The sequence below is a fragment of the Vulpes vulpes genome, chromosome 1, assembly GCF_048418805.1.
Source record: "Vulpes vulpes isolate BD-2025 chromosome 1, VulVul3, whole genome shotgun sequence".
Lineage (NCBI taxonomy): Eukaryota > Metazoa > Chordata > Mammalia > Carnivora > Canidae > Vulpes > Vulpes vulpes.
The window spans coordinates 41755942-41779770 of NC_132780.1; the positions used below are offsets into that span (position 1 = coordinate 41755942).

Genomic DNA, 23829 nt, shown 5'->3' on the forward strand with positions numbered 1-23829 from the left:
AACAAATCCTGAGCAGAAAACTATTCAGAGGGCTTTGGCATAATCAACGTCAGCTTCTTGGCCTATTTATGATGCTGGGGTTGGCACTGTAGCATTCAGATGGGTGAATTTAATTTCCCAAACAGACCAATGTTGAGGGTCAGTGTGAGTGCATTGACATTATATAAACCTGGAATTAACTCACCATCTAGGTCTTCCATTAATTTGTTAATTAATTCAATTAACAATGTAGAATGTGTTCTATAAGACAGTCCTAAGCATTGAAGATAAGTGAATAAGCAGTCATAGAAACTGCACTCTGGAGCATATAATAGGCCAGCAATCTCAAGTGAAGAAAAGAGAAGGTGAAATTAACTTAATAAGCATATGAATCACCTAGGTGGAGTCTTATTAAAATGATTATTGGTGAAATAGATCTGTGGTGGAAACTAAGGTTCTGCATTTCTAAACAAGCTCCCAGGTGCTGTTTCTGATCCTTGGACCACACGATAAATAATGACAAAATATAAAACAAAAAAGAGAGATCTTTGATTTTCTGAAATTCTCAGTGATTAAGTGTATATTAGGGGTGAAAACATGTTTACACTAAAATGCTAAAGAGCCATGTTTGCTCTTGTGAGAATATCCTAACCTGCACCAAGTCCTGTTTACTATCATAGGCAAATAGTTCTTTGGGAATTCTTCACATTTTAGAACCCTGCCCCCTCTTGAGAGGATTAGCCTGGCAACAATGTCCACCTAGGCCCCAGAGACCTCCTTGAGGCTATATGGGAAAAGATTTCTAGATGCTTCAGAATATAAATTGACTCTAGTAGGTGGGAGCATGAGATCACAGATCCAGATAGAATAGAATCTACAGACATGGAGCTGAATTTAGAATCTGAATGGACTTAAATCCTCAAGTCATATACTTGAGTGGAAAGTAGGAGTTCAGGGCTAAGGTCCCCTGAACAAGGGTAGAGTGCAAAGAGCAGAGAGTAAAGCTCTTTGCTACATATTCTCAATTCTCTACTATGTGTATGTTCCAAGGATTCTCTGGTATATGACAGAATGAGGGTCCATAGCACAGAGTAAGAGATAAAATATCAGTCAACCTGGAGTTCCTGGGACTTAACTTTAGCATTATCAATCTCATCTCTTTTTTTTTTTTTCACTTTAGTCAATGGCTTGCCATTCCAGTGGGAAAAAGGCATATTATTGGAACATCTATTAATAGTTTGTAGCCACTAGTGTCTTTGTTGAGGCACCTAGGTGGCTCAGTCAGTTAAGTGTCTGACTTTGGCTCAGATCATGATCTCAGGATCCTGGGATCAAGCTCTGCATCAGGCTCCCCACTCAGCGAGGAGTTTGCTCGCCCCTCTCCCTCTACTCGTATTCTCCCTCTTTCAAATAAATAAATAAATAAATAAATAAATAAATAAATAATCTTTTTAAAAAAGTTTGTTGCTACTAATAAGTGTTATTCTATATGTTAGCAAATTGAACACCAATAAAAAGTAAATTTTAAGAAAAAGAGCCATTTGACCACCTTAGATGAATTTTATCTACCTCCCATCCTCCATGGGATCTGAATATATTTCCATTATTGTATATCTATTTTCAGAATGGGTTAAAACTTTCATTTGCTCAAAAGATTCAGTCTCTAAAATGCTGTTTGATTTTGATGTTTTCAACCTAGGTTCACCAAATTTTGTACCAGGTGACTGCAGCACAAATTTATGGAAAACATAAGAGAACTCTATAAGGTGTTACCTCTTACTCAAAAGCCATACTGCCCTTACTGTCCACAACCTTCTGGAAAAGGTTGAAAAAAACAATGACATCTGTATATACCTCGCAAAATTTTCAGAAACTTGTGTGTTCTCTGGGGCAAAGTTATTCCCACTACTCCTTATGATATACAGTTCACTCCCTTGGGGACACACCCGTTATCCTTGTATGAACTAAGAACAGGTAGGCCCATGCATTTATGGATTTCATTTCTGAAACTAGACTCTGCTGCACAGGCATGGCAAAATATTTCAAGGGACCCAGGTACTATGCTCAGTCTTTTTATTAACAGATTAAGACTGCCTTTCTACAACGTCAATATGATCTTTATTCTCTTCGTGACCTTCAATCAGGAGATTTGTCTACTGGAGGGAACATTAGAGAAAAACTTTTCTTGAAACTCCTAGGAAGTAATCTTACGAGGTAACGATTTATAACAAATGCAGCAGCGAAACTCCAGAAGGTCAGTTCTTGTTTCACAGCTAAAGAAGTGATTGAGAATTCACAAAATTCGAGGGCTACCAGTAGGGGAACTCAAACTGAAGAGTCTCAGAAATTTAGAAGCTGCTTATCTTCAGAAACAGACAGCTAACTCAAGACCTTTGGAAGAAGCTGATGACCTTGGAATGCATATACTTCTGCTCAAGATATCAGACCAAGATCCTTGTATAATGTCTGTCTTGTTTTTCTATTTGCTTATAAGCATTTCTTTTCAATTTTCCTTTATTATAGACTAATGGCCTTTTTCTCTTTTCTTTCTTTTTTATTTTAATTTTTAGGTCAGAATATACTAATGCCTTACTAGTGCCATACTAATTCTTTGATAGACCAAATAGTAGCCACTGCCATCAATCCTACCATTGCATATGCCACCCATCACTGGTTCTTATGATAAAAACCTTTTGGCAATTCTGGTCTCATCATAAGAGGGAATTACAGCTGACAGCACTTCAACTTGAATCCAGACGGAAATGCCTTTCAGCAACTCAATCCATAACTTTGCTAGTATTTCTTTCTCTCAGAAAAAGAAAAAATTATTATAATCTATTGGTCAGACCCTAGGTAAATCTAAATTTAGTTAACAACCTTTATAAGGCAGTGAGCTTGCCAATTGAAAAAAATAGTAGAGAACCCAAATATGTAATCCAGTTAATGTGAGGCTTTGGCTCTGACCTTTTGTCACAAACAATTTATCTTTTTAATCCTGTATCTCCATGTACTCCTACTTCCTTTGTGGGTTGGATATGCCTGGTGTTTGTTGCTTCATAGTAATACCTCATGCCCCTTTGGAATGCCAAGACTTTATAATTCTATAAAGGCTGCAGGTTCTTATTCATGTATGAGCTCCAAAAGGAGATCACCTTTGATTACTGGTGCATCCTTGTGGGAGGATTACTGACTCATTATTTATAAACTATCAGAGCAATATTCCCATTGGTGGCAATCATACAAACAGAAAAGACAGTAAAAACTTGTCACTGACAGAAGTTATTAATGATACCATCAATGACCTACCTGGAATACAGATCAATCTTAACTCAGGGGCATGAGTAGAGATGGACAATCGTATTGCTCTAGGTTTATTGTTGGCTAGTCATTTTGGTGTCTAGACCATTGGCAGTATTTCTCTCTATTGCTGGATCAGTAACATAGGCAAGATAGAACAGGCTGCATGTATTAGCTTTAGGATAAAACTACTTGGCTCTCAGGTTAATTCTTATGGCCTATGGTTTAGTTCTCTTGGCCCGAGTTGAGTAATTGGGGTTCCCTATTCCAAAGATTTAATAAAGAATATTAATTGTTCTTATTTTAGTCAGAGTGTTCATGATGTTGGTTCATTGCATTGTTTCTTGAGTCTTAAATGATCCTGTGCTGTCATTTTCTTATCATATGTTCACTATGAAGATATAGCAACAAAAAGGTCAAGAAGATCTCATAATGCAGTGGACTGTGAAGAGAACTGTACAATGCCTTAGTAGTGAAGACTGGGATCTTTCCCCTTCCCTGAATTGTGCAATCTATCTCAAGTGTGAAAACCAAAGAGGTGGAGGATGGGGGTTGGGGATGGGCCAACAAACATGATTATAGGATGCTGACCCGCCAGCCATGGTGGCATCCATTTCAGTAAGCCAAATCACACCTCTGTAACAATTGGCCCAGAATGGTCAATAATTGCCAGCTTCCCTCTTTATAAATGCTACTTCGTCTCAGAATCAAGCAGAAAAAGCCAGATACATTCCTGAAACCAGTACCATTTCTGGTGAGTCCTCCAGCTTCCCTATGCCAACAACTTCCAGTCAGAATATATCAAAAGCCTCCCACACACACACATTTTTTTTAAACTATCAGGATTTTCCACTCCCTTGCCTTCCTTGAGTCTGGGAAATGAAGTTGATAGTAGCTGATTCCCTTGCATAGAAAGCTCTGAATAAATGCCGTCTATTTGTTCTCCGTTAAATGGTTGTTGATTCTAGAGCTCTTAGCCATTATCTCTATTAACTGGAATCAGATATATTAAGTGTTACTTAAGACAATGATTATTAAAATGTTAGTGTACATAAGAATCACCTGGAAGAGTTGTTAAGCTACAGATGGCTGGGCCTTCCCCCTAGAGTTTTTAATTCATAAGTCTTGGGTGGAGACGAGGATATGCACTCTAGTTTTTAGATGATGCTAATGTTACTGGTCAGCTGACAACAACTTTGAGAAATGTTGCCTTAAACTGCCAATATGATTTAGTAACAACAGCAATAATACCTGAATTTATGTGGTGTTCTTGCTCACTATGAGACAATTATGTAAAATCTATGGGCTCAAAGTCATATTTTAAGACACGACCTTCTTTGGAAATATACACCTTGAGTTGGAGTTACGAGGTTATAAGAGGGAGAGAAATGAATTTGATCAGAGTTGGAGGGAAATGTCTTCACCTTGTCCATAATTATGATTTGTTTTGTCCTTCCAGGGTAATTAGCCATACTTCAGCAATGAGAACTAGGAGGCTTGGTACTTACTCATTCATGATCTAGGGATGAAAAGACAAGCTCTTACCAAATAAAAAAGGTGAAAAGAAAATTATTGGGATTAAAGTAGTTATGATTGCCCTTTACCAGAGAAAGATTAATAGGTTAACAATGGTATCTGGCCATTAATTGATCATTCCCTTAGCAGATTTCACTGTCATTTGAGTAGAAATAGTAATGCAGAAAGCCGAGAGTGGAGAAAGGATACAGATGCAGTTCTCGCCAAAATAGCAAGGAAGACACAGAACAGCGCCAGGTAACATTAAGAATCGAGGGATTGGCAAGTGAATCCCCTTTTGGAAGCCCATGGTCTTATTGCTGCACGTAGATCTTGGCTGGCCTATGACTATTACCCTCCCCCTACTCCAAAAGTATTTCTCATTCTCTCCTACTAGCATTAGTTTTCCTCCTCGATTTTGTTCCTCACAACCTATTAAATACATCAGCCATCCTAATAACCAAATGATGGTCTTTATTTTCAACTTTATTTTGCATTTTTACTTGAATTATCTGAATTAAAGAAAAAAACCCATGATAAATCTCAACATAAATTGGACAGCTTCCTGTGTAATCTACGTTTCTCAGCATTCCCTCATGATAAAAAGAACAGTCAAGTACTTTGTGCATTCTACACTAGAGAGCATTTATCGCCAGTGAGAAAACAGTTTTTATGATAGCCAGTGTTGGTCTTTGCTTTTGAAAATTTGAAAAAAACAGAACTGAATAAAAAAACACAGTAGTGATTAAGGGGTGAAAACAGATCTGAAGGGGACTATTTAGAGAACTGGATTGTTTATTAGCTAAGTAACAGAGCAGATTCAAGGTTGCATAAAAGGGTCTACCTTGTGGTCAGTCATTACCACCTAATAATTTTTTATGAATGACATCTAGGAGAATGAAGAATGAAACCAATTACAATTTCTAATGGAACATTTGATCTAGTCAATGATTCTGAGGTACCAAATGCCTTCAGGAAGCTTTCTTCTCAGCTGGAACCTAATTTTACTGGAGCCATTTTACTCTGTATGATAATGCAGCCGTCCTTTGTGGCTTCTCTGAGGTCAAAAAGGCATCACTGTGTGCTGTTTAGGAGTACGTTTCTTTCTAAATAAGATCTGACTGGGTCATTACCCAGAAGCAATAATTGGGCCATCAGGGACAAGATGAGCTCAAAATGAAAGAATTATTCACTGGCTAAAGATGATAAACCACTAAGGCAAAATCAGCAAAGACTGCAGATTATGTCATCAGGATTAGGCCTTTCTCTTACTTATTTACATGGAAGGAGGAACTGACCAAATAAGGCTTGTTTAATAAACATTTTAAGATGGCAGTTTTAGCCAGAATTTATTATTGCTATCCCCTCCCCCTAAAAGAGACAAAATAAAATTTCCATTATTGTAAGCCAACCAATAGTTGGGGAGAAAATATTATGTATATTTAGAGATAAAACAATATCATTTATGAAAATACTATCTAAACATGGCTATGAAGGAATTGGGCTACTTTCAATAAATTTTTAAAAAGCATTTCATATTTTTAAGATTAATAATTTGATTTCACATATAAAACATTATTATGAACAATGATTTTTACACCTGTAATTGTAGTAAAATGAATGCTTTGTAAACAGGCATTTTATATAAATGGTACAGAAATATTTTCATTACCTGGGAACAAATACCTATGCTTTCACTTGCATTGTTTTTATTTTTTGTTATAATCTGGAAATAGAGGATCAATGTGTTTTGCAGCTAAATTGTTAAACTGCCAAAAATAAAATAATAAAACTTCATCTTTAATTGCAACCCTCTAAGGGATTAGTTGCTTTCCTTTCTTGGTTTCCTTGAATGTAGAAAGTACTTCTTATGAATAGAAAACAATGAAAATAATAGCTCTATACTTACATATTTTCATATTTATTTTATTTTTATTTGGAGAGTTTTATTAAAAGTATATTGTCATACATGGTATGTATCTAGCTTTCTATTAACAAACCTATATTAAATATAGCAGTAACGTGAATAGTATTTTCTCAGCTCAGTATTCAAAGGTATGCTTGCAAAGCACACATTTATTCATGAGTTCTAGTGGGTGTACTCCTAAATACATGGTGAAAATATGCCTTTAGATTTTGTGCATTCACATTCAAGCAATATAATTGTGGTCTTTCATTTAGTTTGAAAATTGGTTGTTTGCAATCTAGAGTAGTTGATTATTTGCGATCTATAGCAACATTGTGGTTAAAGCTCATAAAAGCCTATTTAAATCTATGATTTAAATGAGAAAGTGATTCAGTTAAGCCACTGTGAGAAAAGTGGGCTTAGTTACAACTTATAAATACATTATAAGATGGTTAACTGTCCCAATTTGTCCAGAACTGGGAGATTTCCAAGAACACCAGTTTTTCAGGGCTAAAACCTGGATCACCCCAGGGCAAACTGGGAGGAGCTGATCACCCTAATACATGTCTTCTGTTGGCTGTACTGGAAAGAGCAACCCTACCCTGAATTCCAACTAAGGACAACACTGGGCCGTTTCTACCATCTTATCTAAGAGCTTCATTGCAATGGAAATGAAGGAACAAGGCATGCAAATATCTTGGGAAAAAGTATCAGAGTAGGAAGGAAAGGATGTTAGGTTGTATTGTAAGTGTGAAGAGAAGCAATTGGAAAGTATTAAGTTGTGTGTAGCATGATCTGACTTATGATTGAATAGGTTGCAGGTGTAGGATAGGCTATTGGCTACAGAAGTCTGGAGTTTAGGGACAATACTTGGCTAGAATTTAGAGATACAAATCTAATGGTCATTGATATTTGTATTGGTGGCACTTAGGATCATAGGACTGGCTGGCTGCATCTGCAGAATGAAGGAAAAAGTTAGGGACTAAATCCAAGGAACTTCAATATTTAGAGGTTAGAAAGAGGAGAAAGAGTTGACACAGGAGCCTATAAAGGAGAAGCCAGTAAGGCAGAAGTAAAATCAGGATAATTTATAACATCAAGAGAAGAAAGAGTCTCAAGAAGGAAGGAACAATTAAGGATGATAAATACTGTTAGAATTTCAAATAAACTGAAGGATTAATGATTTTAATTGGATTTGGTAGTATGTAGATAAAAGCATGACTGCAGTGGGTTTGAGGGAGCATGGGAGGAGAATAAATGGACCCAGACAGTGTGGTCTGATGACTGAAGTTACCACCGTGTAAATTTCATTAAATGTAGTAGCATTAATGTTTTTAACAGCTGGGTTATATTTAAGTATATTGCTCACTTGTCATTTTTCATAAAATCATGCCTAATTCTAATTTGTGCTTTTTCTTAAAAGGTAGGGCATCTCTTCTGTGGCTATATTGCCCTTACAAGCAGGCTATGGCTACCATTATATAGCTATAATAAGATGACACACCCATACTTCTTGCCAAGATAATCTAGGTAAAATAAATCATAGGCTTTTCATAAAAAGCTTAAACACTATGAGATCCAGATCATTATTGTTAACAGATCATTAGTCCTAGCCCTGATATATCAATATGGAATTGAAAGTCAACTTTCACCTCTTTTTAAATATAATGACATCTTGGTCTTAAATTATAGTCATAATAGGGATAACAACAATAATTATGTTAGTACCTAACATTTTACTGTATTGAAGTTGCTTAATACAAGATCACAAGTGAATATGCTATTTTTCTTTCTTTTTTAGCACTGGATTTCAGTGTGAACAATTTCAGTATCAAGCACTGAGCATGCACATTGCATAGTGCTAAGGTTTAGGTGTTGAGAAAAAAAAAGAAAAAAAAAGAATTAAGATCGATCCTGAGCTGGCTCTGACTATAGACTGATTCAGATTCAAATATGGGCCAGAATAAAAAATTGGACAAAGTTAAATTTTGCTTTGGATTACAACAAAATCTGCAAATAAACAAAGCAAATGACAGACAAGAGGGCAAGGTTAGCTCTTCCAGAATGCCTTCCTTGTTCTTCATAGAAGCAAGCCCAATTTCTGTGGCCTCAGTACCACCATGGCGTGAGGCATGTTAAATCATAAGAACCCAGAGGTCCAGGCTTGTTGCTTTTTCTAATATTATACTGGGCAAGAATCATTCTTAGAGGTAAAACTTCAATTAGCCTGTAGGAAAAAACAGGTTTGGGGATTAGACAGAGGTGGATGACAATCTACTAGGTCTTATTTTGTGTCAAGAATTGATGTGCTAAAACAGGTAAACACCAATTACCTACGGTGAGGGTTTCTTGTTCAGATGCAAATTCTGATTCAGTAAGTCTCCAAGAGGAGATGGGTGCTGCTCGTTATGCCACAGACTTTCAGGAGTGAGGAGCTCAATGCTACCATGGTGAATTATAGTAAGATGGGAAAGACAAGTTTCGGACAAATTGTGGAGGCTTCTGAAGATCAGATTGAAGAGTTAGAGTTTTAAATGTAGACGGTAGGGCACCTATTGATGGATTTAGATGAACTGCTATGAAATAAATCATGATTTTAGGACTAGTCATAGATTGACAACAAAGAGATCAAACAGGATGAGAACTTGAAAAGACTTGATGGGATTTGGAGAGATTTAAAATGTGTCTGAGAAAAGAAGACAGTGAAAATCCCAAAATTGTGAGACAAGATGAAGAGAAAAATATTTCCATTGCAAAAATTGTTAAGCGAAGAATGTTGGTGGATGGTGAGAAATGAACACTGCCCCATTATATCTAGAGATATGCTACTATCATTAATAATATTGGCAGAAAATAAAAGAAAATCCAGCTGTTAGCTGAGAGCTAATAAATATGTGCATACCAAAAGAAGGTGAAAAGTTTTGGGGAAAAATTAAATGTTAATTTTTTTTAGAATCTTTTTTTTTAATTTTTTAATTTATTTATGATAGAGAGAGAGAGAGAGAGAGGCAGAGACATAGGCAGAGGGAGAAGCAGGCTCCATGCACCGGGAGCCCGATGTGGGATTCGATCCCAGGTCTCCAGGATCACGCCCTGGGCCAAAGGCAGGCGCCAAACCACTGTACCACCCAGGGATCCCAGATGTTAAATTTTTGAAAGGATAGTATGATGAGCTGCAGAGTGAAGGAATAAAGGAAATGAATAGAAGAAATAGATATGAAACTTCTGGAGCAACATATAAACATTGCAGGGTAGAGAGCAAACAAGCTTCTATTGAGGTCTTATTCATAAAACATCAGCTGGAATGTGTCATTCAAGCTACTTACATAATTATAGCCCAACACTTTTGCTGCTTTTGCTATTTATGGAGCTCAGTTTATTACTTAAGGACCAGCACTTGAGGTGATTCATTAATTTTGTGTGTGTGTATGCATGTGTGTATTCTTTTTATTAAAGATGCCTACCCCACGTTTAACTCTAAGAAGATTTTGATTATGAAGTGGCTCTAATGAGGGTTATGATGATGGAGAAAGGCTTGAGCTCCTAGAATATATTTTTTGTTCTTGTATCAAATCAGCTGGTAGTAGTGCTGAGGTAGGAACTTCTTGTTATTTGCCAATATCTATCTCTTTTTTTCTGTAACATTGTACTTTTATTTACATAAATGCCCAGTTACAGACTAATTTCCCCAGCTTCTCTCATGACTAGATATCATCATTTTAGCCAATGTGATATGAGTAGAAGTGATTTATGAAACATTTTTAAAGAGGGAGAATGCTGTACTCTCCTCCTGCAGTTTCCTTCTGTATCTACTTATTGGAACATTGACATGGTGGTAAAACAGCTTAGACTATGAAGAACAAGAGCGTGATACAGTGGGAGAGCAGAGCGATGAGATGATGTGAGCCTGGTTTCTTATATACATGAGTTGCCAATCACCCCCACACTCAGACTCTTTAGAAAAAGATATACATCTCAATCTCATGTATTTGGGACTTTGGGACAGCAACACCCAAGCCTGCATTCTAATGAATACAAGGAACTTTGAGAAAGGTCAAAAGCTACTACTGTAGCTCTAGAACTTCCTTGCTAGCAGGCACCTTCTCATGTATCAGTGGGGTGTTATGTATTAGAGTATCCTTCCACATTGACCTGTGTCCTAACCTTTACTTTTTCATCCGTCCCTCTCAGTTCTGGAAAACTGAATATTGTTTTCTCCCGAAAGCTCACTCTTCCACAAATACCCTCAATCCTATCCCTTCTTAATTCTTGATTCATTAAATGGCATAACCTAGCCATTATCTCCTTGTTGTACAGTGCCCTTCATTCCTGCTTTCAACTAGTTTCATTTTTCCAAAGATGTATAGTACTTCTTAAAAACCAGAAATGAAATATTCAGTTGAGTGTACTGTGGTTCCATATCTTAATTTCCTTTTATGTCAGACTACTTGAATGATGGGGCCATGTACATTGTCTTCATATAGTGCCCTACAAAAGCACTTCCATTCTAATTATGGTTATTGAAACTGCCTTTTTAAAAGGTCATCCTTTGTTTTTTTTGCCCCTGATTATTAAAGTAATAAACTCTAATTAAAAATAATCAGAAAGTATGGAGGACAGAGACCTAATCCATAATCTACCATCTAGAGTACATGAACATATAACAAACATGATTATAGAATATTTATTTTATTATAAATACTAGGACATATGCCAAATGTTATATAATATTTATATTATATGATTCTTGCTATATATCCTAGTGTTTATAATATTTGGTATATATGACTATATATGATATTTGGTATAAATATTAAGATGTATGCTAAATGTTATATATAATAAAATTTCATATTATGCATTAAAATAATATTGAGTGTTCATACTAGTATTTACAGTTATGTCTGTTTTTATATTTCTTTTACATAATCATGCTATATGCACCTTGTATTCTATTTATTTATTTATAATTTTTTAAAAGATTTGTTTATTTAATTCAGAGACAGAGAGCAGAAGCAGTGGGGGGAGGAGCAGGGAAAGAGGGAGAAGCAGACTCCCCAATGTATGTGGAGGCCAACTCAGGGCTCTATCCCAGGACCCTGAGATCATGACCTGAAGTGAAACCAGGAGTCAGATGCCCAACAGGTTGAGCCACTGAGGTGCTTTGTGTTCTGATTTTTATTTTTTTAATTTTTTAAAATTATTTTTTGTGTGTGTTCTGATTTTTAAATTAATAATATAATTTGAATATCTTTCCTCACCAACAAATGGATACTGAGAGATAATTGTTAATACTGAGAGAATATTGTATTAAAGTTTATTTTCAGAATTACTCCTTTAAGCATTTATACCCTTATGGTTGAACATTTGGACCGTTTTCAGTTTTTGCCATTATAAATATTGTTAAAATATTTCTATATGCCATGCTTGCTTTCTCCTTTTTGTTTTCATTGATGTTGGTTTCTTCCTCATGAAAAGTATTTTCTCTACAGTCTCCCATATCCAATACAAGCAGAATAAGATGCAAATCTTTTTTTTTAATTTTTAAGATTTTTTAAAAAGATTTATTTGTTTATTCATGAGAGGCACAGAGAGAGAGGCAGAGATATAGGCAGAGGGAGAAGCAGGCTCTTCGCAGGAGCCCGATGCAGGACTCAATCCCAGATCCCGGGATCACGACCTAAGCTAAGCTGAAGGCAGCCACCCAACCGCTGAGCCAACCAGGCATCCCATAAGTGCAGATCTGATCTCATTTCTCCATCAAACCTGCTCATCTGTCTATCACAATTTATGTAGCTATTTCCCCATGCATTTTGGTAGTTATTATATGGTCTTCGATTATGATTGTATGCATGTTGATAGTGAGATCTATAAAGGCAAGGGATAGGCTTCTATAACCTCTGATTGACTCAGCACCATTACTTCCTGAAAAGCTGCATCTCCTGTTTGAGAAACTTCATGTCTCACTTACATTGTGTGTGTGTGTGTGTGTGTGTGTGAGAGAGAGAGAGAGAGAGAGAGAGAGAGAGAGAGAGAGATGGAGAGAAGGAGAGAAAGAGAAATGGGAGTGTGAGGGGCTAGGCAGAGAGGTTAGAAGTTTTGTTCTACTTTACTTAGTATATAAGATGATCACTGCACCCAATTCCCAGAATAAATTTTCCAAGGATAACTTGTCAGATTAAGTTTTATTATCAGCTCAATTGACATTTGAACAAGAACATCATGTTTATGACTCTAATGGAGTCATGGGGGGCCACATGTGAGAAGGGTGACACGAGGATAAAAATGGAGCAGGGAGCAGCAAGGAAAAGAACTGGAGGTGTGGAAGCAGAAATGCACCAGAAGAGATAAATGGGTGGAGTGAAGTTACTCAGAATTAAGTCTACATTTAAAGACTAAGAACCAGAGCTTTCTTTTCACATAGCTCTGGTTAGCAGTCAGAGGTATAGAGGGTCTGGATTTTGGCTCTTGTCCTACCTAGTTCACCTAAGCCACATACTGAAAGGCCACATACTAATTCTTTATCTTTCAGTTTGTGAAGTGGAGGCAGTACTTACTATCCTGATTATATCAGTGTAGCTTCAATATCCAATTATGTAACACATGTGCTTCAGAAAACTATACTCTGCAGATCTGTGACAGATTGCATTTTCTAAAGATGGCTGTGTAGCATTTCCTATCCCATGTGATTTTGCTACTCTCCCTTCAAGGTCCCTTTGCCCTTGAATTTAGATAGGCTTGTGACTCTTTCAACCGATACGGTATGGCAGATATGATGCCTATGAGACTTCCAAGGCTAGGCCATGAGAGACAATGAAGATTCTGCTTTGTTTTCTGCAACACACTCATGAGAGCCTTGTGCTACCATGTAAGAAGTCCAACTACCCTGAGGCTATTATTATGTTTTGGTGATGCATTGATCACATCAACAGGCCAGGTGTAGGTGCTGAGTGAAGATGCCTCCAAATGACTACAACCCCCTACCCCCATCAGACATTCTAGTCTTCTCAGCTGAGGCCTCAGACATCATGAAGCAGAGACAAGCATGTTTACTGTACTGTGTACCAATTCTTGACCCATAGACTCTTTGACCATGATGAAATGCTTGTTTATGATCCAAAGTTTGGGATGGTTTATTATACAGAAATTAAAACCAGAACAAAATCTAAGAGAGGACAGTCATTACTATCATGATCAGCTTAGGAAAATATACTAGTATCATCTGGCTTAATCTTTGACAAAAAGCAAAGGTGAATGAGTTTGAGGCTACAGTTAGGAAGTCACAGAGATTTGACATCAGTGCATTTTTCAAAAGTGATGTCTCAGGACAGGGAATATATGTGGACCCTTAGTCTATGACAAATTAGAGACCCCTTTCCCTGGCATCAGTTGGGATTGTGAAACTCATCAAGACATTCTGGCCTTGGCCTTTAACAGTGAACCTTGGGTACGTGCAGGCTGCTTTAGTCGCCAAGTGCTCTTCTTGTGTCTCTGCCAGACCGAACATCATGAGCCAGCACATGCAGACTGTCGCCCTGATCCAGAGCAGCTGTCTAATTACAATTTTGTTATTATTAATTACAGAGTAGAAAATCATTTGTAATTAGCTCAGCCTAAATCATAGTTTAAACAGCCAAAAATTACATTACAAACTAAAGTGTAATTAAAGCACTACACTAAAGTGTTTATTTAAACCCAGTTTAGTTACTGCAAATTTTTCAATCAGCTTCTCAGGCTCATACATGGATTTAATTAGTCTCCAGTACTGACAGTTTAGTGCGTTTATTCATTAAGCATCAATATTGCCGAACAAATGTAAATAAAATATAGACAGAGATGCTTTAAAGGGGCAGTCACGAAACATCTGGGAGAGATAATGAGGCTGGGAAAGACGTGAATGTTAATCAGTCTCCCAAGCTGCTGGAGGAGCATTGGCTCTGGGAAGCATGGGATCTCAGTACTGAGCAAATCTGCAGAGTAGGTTTGGGCTGCGGGTTAACTGGAATGGTGCTGTGGGGTGGGGCAGAAGTCAATTTAATTCAATTCTTACCATTGCTCTAGGCTGGATCCCAGGTGACATTCAACAGAGTTCCGGATGGAGATAAAAAGGAACATCACATTCTGCCAACCTCTGGGGCTCTATGTATCTTCTTAAGAAACAGAAGAGCTTATAAAAGGATTTTCAGGATGAAGTAGCTTCTTTCTTGAAGAGTTTAGAGAAAGTGGTCTCTGTGATAATAAGTATCATGCACATTCCAAGGAGTAAATTTTCTTTTTCTTTTTTTTTTTTTTTTAGGAGTAAATTTTCTATTCAAGGACTATTGTTCAGAAAACCACCCTTTACCACCCACACAAAAATACCTACACACACTTCTGAATGAGTTCTAGATTCTTGAAAGTACTCTTCAGGGCAGCTCTCCACATTGGTCAATAGGACTGCTGTTTCTCAACATATTCTTGGTAATGTCTTGAATGCCTTCATAATCACCCTCATCATTTTTGCCTGAATTTGTCTCCATAGCCTCCAGACACAATCCATTTTCCAGTCTTGTTCTCCTACCATCCTTTTTTTTTTTCTTTTTTCATCCTACTGCCAGAACTATTTCTCTAGAATGGAAGCCCCTTTATGATAATCCTCTCCCTACAACTTTAGGGTAGCACCTCATTTCCTGCCAGTGTTCACAAGCTGCAACTTCTCCCACAAGGCCCTCTGCAAACTGACCAGTCTTTGCTTCTCTGTCATTATCTCAGTATTCTGCCCTATGCCCTAATTCTTTAGAGTTCTCTAAAATCATCAGGCCATCTTTTACCTACCTGCTTGGCTTGGCTTGGCCAAATCCAGTGCATCATTCAAAATTCAGCTCTGGGAATATCTTGTTCGGAAATGCTTTCTGATATTCTTGTTCAATTCTTCCCTGTAAGTGAGTACCCACCCCCAACATACACAATATTTCCATGTGGTTATCGCTTTTATGTCACAAACATCATATATAGTAATCATCTAGGCCTGCTGAGACCAATAAAAAATATGACCTCTTTGAGTTAAAGGAAGTGGCAATACATAATGACTTTAGGAAGTCATTATTCATTCTTCATTTCAGTATCCCCAACATCATCCATGGTGCTTTTCACATCCGAGATGCCATGTGAAATATATGATGCATGAAACACGGCACTATTATTTTGGGTGTTATTGACGATTACTGACCTTTCCTTTTTTTGAGATGAATTATAGTTTAGAAATAGTCATAAGTTATTTGAAGAAAATAATAAGTGACAATGGTAGTAATTGTGTCAAATGATTTTTTTGGTAAAACAAAAAAATCATATATGACTAAAAGTAACTACATTTTGTAAAGTAGATGTGGATTAATTATTTCTGAGAAATTTTGTTAAATTTCTCAAATATAATAACATTACTAGAATAAGGATAATGCTAATTTGGCTGTTTTAAAAATCTCTACAAAATGATTGTTATGATTATCTTATAGCATGTTTGTATTGCTAAATATTAGTATTGTTGCTGGATAGAAATATTTTGGCAAATTTTGCTTTATAAGTATGACGATGGTCGTGAAAACATTCTAGAATCACATATTCCTTGGTGAGTACCAGTTTTGCCCTTACTGCCTATGTGACATTGGGCAATATACATAACCACTGTGTGATTTAGTTTCCTCAGTTGTAAAATGGGCATTATACTAATATCTGTTTCATAGGCTGTGGTAAGAATTAAAGCAGTTAATGCATATAAATCTTTTAGGATAATGCCTAGCATATAGTGGTGCTGCATTATAGTTTGCAAGTTTTACTTTTATATTACTAGTATTATTTGCTTTCCTGAGATGTCACGTTTTATGTAGAAGCTTGGCACTGCTTAAATAAGTCATTGGTACTTGGGGCAATTTCATTCCAACCAAGTTAAAATAGTGGATCTTAACTTGTTGATATTTATCTAGTTATTTTGATTACCATTTGTGTTGATGGTATTGATTTTTTAGAGGAGAATCAGATGATATATCCAGAGTATACCTGATAGTTCCTATTGGAATATATACAATTTATCTTCAAAATTTAAGAATGAATGGGGAGAGTAAATGTAAATTAAAACCATTTAAGACCAATGAAAGGATCTAGAGTTGAGTTGCAAATTGTCAGGTTATGTCTCTTTGAAAATAAACAGTCTACAAAAGCATTGAAATCTTTGGTGTGCAGTTATGAGACAGTCAGATTTTGAGGACTTACTTGAATATATTTGACAAGAAAAGAAAGAGCTGGCATTTGTCTCCAACATTGATGTTTTCCTTTGTTACCACTGAAATCCATATACAGAACAACTTTAGTACCATGTACTGATCTAGTTCTGGGAAAGAATTTTTTCTACTTAAGTTAAAGCTGATACTCCCAATGAATCTAAATAACCCTATAGAATTGCTCTTTTCAGAATAAGTCTTTGTTTGGTATTATGCCACTGGTTTAGATTGAGGAATGTCATCACAAACAATTCAGTGAGACTTGTCACTATTTGGTCTAAGAGTGATCTCCGTTCATGACACAACTCAAGATCCTTCTTATAAGAATCAATGAAAGAAATTTCTTTTTGTGTTTTTTTGTTTGTTCAGAACTGATTTTGACTCCTTTTTTGTATAGTTATCTAGAAAATCTAGAGTCAAATTCATGATCATCTTCTGGCAAACAAACGACATTTCGCAACACATAGTTTGTGTATTTATTTCTTCTCTGTTACTCTCAATTTCCCTTTTAATGCTTTGTTCAGCTATTTCAATATATTATAATTAAAAATACATATTATTGAATATGACATTATGTACTTATAAGTACACCTTTATATGTTTTAGAATAAGGACAAGAATAAATGAAAAAAATGGAGTAAGGAAAGTGGGATAAAAGAAAAGGAAAAACAGAAGGAAAGAAAGAAAAAATAAAGGGAAAGGAAAGAAAGGATAGGAAAGGAAAGGAAAGGAAAGGAAAGGAAAGGAAAAGAAAGATGGAAGAGGAAAAGTTTTGCAACTCCTTTAAGTTAGTCCAAATGTAGAGTAACATATGGTGAGATTTCTTATATGGTGTTATATTTATGTCTCTTATATGGCAAAGCAAATACATTATATTCCTTGTAGAGTGGGACACTATTAACAATGACTAATATCTATATCTGCACATGTGTGAGCTCCTTCACCCAATTCTCACTTTCAGAAATGTTTGCAGAACATTCTGTATTATCACAAGGAGTCATTTACTTGGGTGATAAGACATATATACGAAACATGTTGAGAATCCCAAAGCTGTGTAGATGCCAATAGCTCAGAATAACACTTTTATCATGAAAATAAAGCTATCTGATGTGTGCTATTCTTTGCACAAGATGGTGTTCATTAAAAAGCAAAATGTCTCCTGACTTATAATACGGTTGCCCAAAACATGGGGTTACCGTGCAAGATCGTTGAAATTATTTAAATTCCTCCTCCTTTTTGGTTTTCCCTTCCTTTTATTTTATTTGAAATGAATTCAGAATTCATTAGGAGAGCTTGTAGCAGCTTTCAGCAAATTGATTGCTTCCACCAAAGTTCTTCACACCCTGACAGCAAATTGAAGTTTTCAAGGTTATAAAAAAAGTTGATCTTCAAGAAAATTTTTTTCTTTGAATATTCTTTTGCATTTTTCTTATACTGTACATTTAAAGGGAAGAATGAAAATTTAGGAGATGAATATGATATTGTAATAATGTGAATTGAGAATACAAAATTCAAGCCAGTAAGTGGTCTGCAGTTTCATCTCAGAAACTAGGGAAGGAGGTAGTCTTATACATTATAGCTCTTGCCTCTAGGAGTACCTGGGTGACTCAGTAGGTTAAGCATCTGGCTCTTGATTTCAGTTTAGGTCATGATCTCAGGATTTTGGGATCAAACCCCAACCTGGGCTCTGCACTGAGCATGGAGCCTGCTTAAGATTCTTCCTCTCTTTCTCCCTCTGCCCCTCCCCCTGCTTACTCCCTTTCTCTCTCTCTCAAAAAAGGAAAAAAAATAGCCATTGCCTTCAACAATATCTTTCCTTTCTTCCCCTAAAATTACTCAGAGGCTAAAACTCATAATGCCATAATTGGACAGAAAGTTTACTATATAAACCTCTCAGGGGGAAAATATGGTTTTCTTAAATTCATACTAATATGAACAAGCTAAGTATCTCCCAGCTTCAGGATCACAGTTAGGGCTTGAAGTCTGAGACAGTATGATTTCCAGGTGTAAATCTTTTTTTAAAAGATTTTATTTATTTATTCATGAGAGACACACACACACACAAAGAGTGAGAGAGAGAGAGAGGCAGAGACCAATGTGGGACTCAATCCTGGGTCTCCAGGATCAGGTCCTGGGCTGAATGCAGTGCTAAACCACTGAGCCTCTCAGACTGTCTTTTTTTTTTTAAGATTCTGTTTATTCATGAGACACACACACACACAGAGAGAGAGAGAGAGAGAGGCAGAGCTCCAGGTGTAAATCTGATTTATATTCCAATATCTAATGGTGGAAACTTGTGGTGCTTTCTCCCCTCCTCCTTTGGCTAAGATATCATGGAGAGTAAAGCCTAAGTCTGCAGGTGCTCTAATGGGACAGAGAGAACAGAGCCTAGCATGTAGAGAACCGCCCTTAGAATGGATGATCTGGGATCCCTGGGTGGTGCAGCGGTTTAGCGCCTGCCTTTGGCCCAGGGCGCGATCCTGGAGACCCGGGATCGAATCCCATGTCGGGCTCCCGGTGCATGGAGCCTGCTTCTCCCTCTGCCTGTGTCTCTGCCTCTCTCTCTCTGTGTGTGTGACTATCATAAATTAAAAAAAAAAATTTAGAATGGATGATCTGCTATATGGATCCTGCTACATGGAACCACCCTTACAATGTATGATCATTCTGAGATTGACTGAAAAGAACCCATTAGACTCAGTCTGATAGTTTTACAATGGACTTCAGTTGAGGCCAAGTATCTGGGAAGAAGAATTACACTAAAGCTGAGACTTCCCACCACCACTGTCAAGAGATCTGAGTTTCTTCCTTAAGTAGGTGAAATGAAATATGCGCTTAAAAGAACACATACTAGAGCATTTATCACTGGAACAATTCCTGGCCCCTCTATTCCTAGAGATACAGTGCCATCAGATCAATCCAGACATCTCTGTTCATGTCACTTCTCTACTTGCAAGACCTTAATCATAAGGTTCTTCCTCTTAGTATACCAGGTTTTCTATGTATAATCCAATTACTTTTGGAGCCCATGGCCCATTTGGTAGGGGTTTCTCCTCCTACCCTCAGCTTGTCTTTCTCTCTCTTTCTCAATAAGGACTTTATCCTCAGCCATTACCAGGATCCTACTGCAGTCTCAGTGAACCATCCAAAATGACAGTACTATCAGTGGCCTGACTTCAAGCATTCATTTGGTGTTCTGGCCAGCCCCCATTAGCCATATAGTCTATTTGGGGATTGCCTTTGAATTCCTAGCATGATGCTCTCTTCTCATGTAACCTTCCTCTATGGTGTACAGCTCTGCTTATATGCTCTCAGATCCTTTTCTCACCATTTCTCCACTCTACTCTGTATATTATGTGGGCTAGATTTCCCTGGCTCTTTGGTCCACTGGCTTCCATCTGAGATAAGCTAATGTGAGACAGAGTTGGGATGTAAGAGGAAAGGAGGAGCTAGGGTATTATGCCTCTCTCACTCTGCTCAAGGTGGCTGTCACCTTGTGACACCTCTGTGATCACAGCTCCCAGTGGGTAGCTCTTGTTATGGTTTCAGGACTTGCCAGGTAGCCTAAACTCATCATCTCTGGTCACCACATCTCCTTTTGTCTCTCCAGCCCTAGAGGTGATAAGGGGTTGCTGCTGTTGCTCTTTTGTTACTTGGTTACCATAAGGCTTTCCAGGCCTTCCAGTTTTTTGGGAACAGATCCTCAGTTATTACAGTCTCTCTACTCAAATTCTTCTTTGAGGTGCTGTTTTCCTGAGTGGACTTTTATTGATGTGATATTCTTCATTATTTTCCTTTTCCTGGTTACCCAAACCAAGCTTTTCTCCATAACTAGTTATTTAGCAGGATGACTCTTACATTATAATGAAGAGCAAAATAATTCATTAACTTTTCCAGTTAAATGTCTAGAAGTTTACTTAATGTCATCAGACAGTGTGAAATGCATCCTAGGCCCACAGGATGATAAACAAAAGAGGAAGGTGTTTCTGGGCTTGTTGCTGATGGTGCTGGAAAATCAATCTCCTGTGAGAAACAGCTCCTAGCAATATAGATTGTTTGAACTACTTACCATTATGTCAAATTCACTTTAACATCTGCAAACAGACATACTGTATGAATACTGTAGAAGCAGTGTTTTCTCTGTTTGCACTTAAAGGCCTAAAGTTACATAATATTCATAATCAAGAAAGCTTAATTCAATAACAAGTCCTGTATTTAACCCTTAAATACTTAATGTCTTGAGTAGATTTCTCTCTCATAAAAAAATAATAATAATTCCTTCAAGACATAACTATTTAGAAGGAAACTTTCATTTTGAATGTTTATGTCTACCCATTCTCAGTTCCCTGAAGAGTCATTCCATTTATTTTCCACTTTGAGCAATGGTGATATTGCAGCTGGTTCAGTCAATGAAACTGAGTAAAACATTTTTCCATGAGACTTCAGCAAAGTGTACCAGCTGCTTCAATCCCAGGACAAATTAGGTACAAACCCCTTCAGGTGACTAGTCAAGGGTTTGGCTAGATTTCCTGTGTATATTTTTTTAAAGATTTTGTTTATTTATTCATGAGAGACAGAGAGAGAAAGAGAGGCAGAGACATAGGCAGAGGGAAAAGCAGGCTCCATGCAGGGAGCCTGATGTTGGACTTGGTCCCAGAATTCCAGGATCATGCCCTGGGACGAAGGCAAGTGCTAAACTGCTGAGCCACCCAGGGATCCCCTTTCCTGTGTATATTGATGAGTATTGAGAAAATGACTGGATGGGGGATACAGGCATGTTCCACTTGGTGCTGACCAAAAGGGCAGAGGGAAAAGATGCTTGGGCTGTTACTCTTCAGAATATTTCTTCATGGCCAGAGACTCCCTGCCATTTTTCAAGTCATACTTTTGTAACCAGAGCATCATGCATTTAATCATTTATTCATTCAAATGCTCCCCTCCTGGTTCCTTGCTCCACACCTTCCTGCTAATGACCTGGAAAGAAGGGCTCACGCTCTTTATGTTCACATGCAGTTCTTTTATAACAGAAATAGACTTCCTTATGTACTTTATTATATTTTGTAAAATCTTGCCTGACCACCCAAAACTGCAATGGTGTAGTCATAACTTTTTATGGCTTGTGTTTAGGGCTGGTTTTCAACTGTATTGCAGCCATGCCATGCATCAAGGATGTGGTGCCCGAGAGTGCCTGGGTGGCTCAGTTGGGTCATGAGTACAAACCTCACATTAGACACGGGACCTACCTAAGAAAAAAAGATGATGATTGTTTTGGTGGGGGGAGGGGTATTATGAAAGTGCACTTCAGGTGGTTTAAGTAACATAGAAGACAGAGAAGGCATCCTTGACTAAGTGACATTCGTGATGAGATCTGAAGGATGAGTGGAAGTTATCTAAAAAATGTTTGTGTTATCTAAAAAATATATGTTGGGTCTAGGGGAAGGAAGGTTGGAGGTTCCAGTAAGAGGGAGCTGCATGTACTAAGATGTGACAGAAAGAACAGTGATGAAAGCTGAAGGAATCAAGGACTAGAACGTAACTGGGAAAGGTGGATCCTGGCCAGGTAAATGAAGACGGAGCAGTGGCGGGACTCTTGGATAGGTTTGTAAAATATGTTGTACAGTTCAAACTTTATCCTAAAGGCAAAGGGACAGCTTTTCAGCAAAGGTGGTCATTCCTAGAAGACCTTTCTTCAGAGTGAAAAAACAATGCTTTGAGGTGTGTTAAGAGTACGAAATAAGAAAGATGCCTATTACTGTAATTCAAGTAAGACAATTGGCAATGGTCAGGGCTGAATTCTAATTAGCAGGATTGGAGATGGAAGAAAGGGATAGATTCAAAAGGCATTTAAGAGCTAGGGCTATTTGTGATTTATCATACGTAGTGCAGCTCTAATAGTTTGTTTCAAATGTATATACACATATATTTACACACATATATTTGTGTATATAATATTGCATTATATATAAAGTTATAATTTCTATACTACCTAGATCTTCTATTTCAAAAATGAGGACCCATTGGTTATCAATGGAGCAAAATACTTGGAGTTATACCTATCTTGGAAAAATCTGGGATTTTGATGTTTACACTGATCTTCCCAATTGTCTTATAAACCCCTAAAGGGGTATATAATGATGTCTCTCACAGCACCTAGCCAGAGTTGAGCACATATTAGGTGCTCAGTAATGTTTGATGAGCTCAAGTGTGCCTGTGTGAAATTCAACAACTAAGCAATCTAACCAATGTCAACACAAATTCTGAACTATTCCTACATAAAGGGTTGCTGTATTGTTCGTTTCTGATATGTTAGATAGAATGTATTTAGTAGGTAGTGATAAACAATGTGGTATTTCTGGAATATCTGGAGTCTCATGACCCCTTGGCCAACACTGAGTTCATTGCACTTCCAGTTCATAAACACATTTGCCCTGAGGTTGTTTGAGAGACAGAGGGCTTTCATTTAATATGAAGCTGTATTATTGATTTTTTTCTTTCATACATAGTGGGGGTGTGATAACCCAGACCTTATATTTATTAGCCCGACTAATCATTAGTAGTTGTTGAACTTCAGAGAGTTCAGAACTTTGGTTGAATTTCAAGTACTCAAGTCTGGATGCTCATCAGAGTGTACATGAACTAGAGAAATCCTTAAAGATCTTTCTTGTTCCTGAACTATATAAATTCCATTCTCTGTATTTTTGGGTTACATTGTTAAATTTCAGTCCTGTTAGTTCTAGGGACCTCTTAAACATAAAGATTTATCTTTTTCTTACCATGGGAGGGTGCAAGAATATATTATTTCAAATAGTCTTTGTACAGCATGGTATATTAGAAATGACATGGACTTAGTGGCCAAATACCCTAACTTGAAGACAATTT

General features: G+C 37.2%; 1 pseudogene; it reads left to right on the forward strand.

The window, feature by feature from the left end:
* Positions 1-9105: 9105 nt before the first annotated feature.
* The window catches only part of LOC112922059 (large ribosomal subunit protein eL42-like), a 119068-nt pseudogene continuing 104344 nt past the window's right edge, over positions 9106-23829 (forward strand).